Source organism: Aythya fuligula, chromosome 2 (assembly GCF_009819795.1).
Source record: "Aythya fuligula isolate bAytFul2 chromosome 2, bAytFul2.pri, whole genome shotgun sequence".
NCBI lineage: Eukaryota > Metazoa > Chordata > Aves > Anseriformes > Anatidae > Aythya > Aythya fuligula.
The window spans coordinates 48799592-48802135 of NC_045560.1; the positions used below are offsets into that span (position 1 = coordinate 48799592).

A 2544-nucleotide genomic window follows, 5' to 3' on the forward strand; every position below is an offset into this window, starting at 1 on the left:
AAAGACATTTCTAATCAGTTACAAACCCAGCTGACCTATTAGGAATCTTACATCATATTGATTAGTCACAGTCCTCTGGGGAGTTAAACTTCTCTGAACTATAGGTGGCTCAAACCTCTGGGTTGTATCATGATCATAACTGCATAGAACATAAAACCATAAACATGTTCAAAATTAATAAAGGACAGCAAAGGTGTCACCCCTTAGCATTCATCACTATGTTAGTCTATGGAATTCTTTACCAAAGGATGTTATGGATACCAAAAGAACTGGAAAGATTCACAAAGATAATTTTATTAAATTTTATTAAATACATGATGGTTACTAAATATATGGAACAAACAATGACCTAAGAAAAAACACTTTGTCAAATTGTACAGTCAAATTTTACACACTTTGTAAAATGACAGATGTCAGCAAACCCAGAGGGCAAAGGATCAACTTCACCCAGGGGAAACCACTGATCATAACATTTCCCTTACCAGGTAAGTGTGAACACTGCAATAAGTACTGCAGATCAGCCTTTTATTACCCAGTATCATTTCTCTTTTGAACAGTTCTCATACATCCAGTTTCTTGTAGGTTCCTGCAACTCCTTCCTTTTCCTCTTTTTGGCAATAGCCTTTGTTCTTTTCTATGCTTTCTCCTCAGGAAGGGGGATGAACATCACATGTCCAAGTTAGACCATGAGAATCCTACGACACTTCCTATGACACTATGACACATGAGCTGTATTAAAAATTCCCTTTGCGTATTCCTTTTGTCCTGCATAATGTAGAATATTAAGGGGATCATTGCCAAAAAAAATGGACTTGATGTGAAGAAAGAAACTAGTGAAGTGTGGTTTCTGATAGTCTTCATTAATGTGAAAATGTATGAAGGTCCATTCACTAACCATAAGTGGCTGAGGCTGGGAGGCTGTTACATTCTGCTGTCAGGCACTATCTGGGGAGATCTTTTTCCAGCTGGTAGTCCTATATGTCATTTGCCTGCTTGTAGACATATGCTGTTTCTACAGTATAACAATTGGATCTTCACTGACTATAACAGATTTATTGCTGAGTTTTTCCTTAATAGTACCATAAAGTTTTGTCTGTCCTGTGAAATCATAGAATCACATAATGGATTGAGCTGGAAGGGACCTTAAAGATCATCTAGTTCCAAATCTCATGCCATGGGCAGGGACACCTCCCACTAGACCAGGTTGCTCAAAACCCAGTCCAACCTGGCCTTGAACACTTCCAAGGATGGGGCCATCCACTGCTTCTCTGGGCAACCCGTGCCAGTGCCTCACCACACTGAGTGAAGGATTTCCTCCTAACCTCTAATCTAAATCTCCCCTCTTTTAGTTTAAAACCACTCCTCCTTGTCCTGCCATTTTCTGCCTGAGCAAACAAAAGTTGTTTTTCTTTTTTTTTTTGATAAGACCCCTTCACGTACTGAAAGGCTGGAGGTCTCCACAGAGCCTTCTCTTCTTCAGGCTGAACATCCCCAGCTCTAGTCTTTCTTCATAGGAGAATCAAGGAGCTCCAGCCCCTTGATCATCTTTGTGGCCCTCCTCTGGACCTGCTCTAACAGACACACATACTCCTTGTGGTAGGGACCCCAGACCTAGACGCTGTACTCCAGGTGGAGCCTCTCAAGGACAGAGTAGAAGAGAAAAATCACTTCCTATGACCTGCTGGCCTTGATCTCTTTTGATGCAGCCCAGGATGCAGTTGGTCTTCTGGGCTGCAAGTGCACACTGATGGCTTATGTCAAGCTTTTATTCCACCAGAACCACCAAGTCCTTCTCTGAGGGGCTGCTCTCACTGAGTTCTTCTCTCAGTCTGTACTCATATCTGGGATTGCCCCAAACCAGGTGTCACACCTTGCCCTTGGACTTGTTGAACTTCATTAGGTCCACATGGGCCCACTTTTCTATCTTGTCCAGGTCCCTTTGAATTTCATCCCTTCCTTCTGTTGTATCAACTGCACCTTTCAGCTTGGTGTCATCTGTAAACTTGCTCAATCCCACTGTCTATGTCACTGATAAAGATATTTAACAGTACTGGCCCCAATGAGATATCACTCATCACTGAACTCCAACTGGACATAGAGCCATTGAACAACAGTCTCTGGGTGCAGCCTTCAAACCAATTCCTTTTCCATTGAATAACACACTCTTCAAAACTGTATTTTTCCAATTTGGAGATCTGGATGTCATGAGGAACTGTGGCCTTACAGAATTCCAGGTAGATGACATTGGTCAGTTTTCCCTTGTTAACTGATGCAGTCATTCCACCATAGAAGGCCACCCGACTGGTAAAACACAATTTTCTGTTGAGGAATTTTTGAAAGAGCAAGGAGGCCATGACTTGCTTCAGCTGAGCAAACCAAGCTACCAGAACGACTACGAGAAGTTCCCATGACAATGTTCCTGGATAGCCTGATTGAGGAATTAAAAAATATTGTTGCCAGCAGCTGGCTTCAAGGACAAGATCTATGTGACTGCTAATCACACGGGGGTTGTTTTCTTGCAGGTGGGGTTGTTTTCTTGCAGTT

At 42.3% G+C, this 2544-nt stretch overlaps 1 pseudogene; it reads right to left on the minus strand.

Moving 5' to 3' along the window:
* Positions 1 to 340: 340 nt before the first annotated feature.
* Positions 341 to 493, minus strand: LOC116486917 (annotated as a pseudogene).
* Positions 494 to 2544: the final 2051 nt, after the last annotated feature.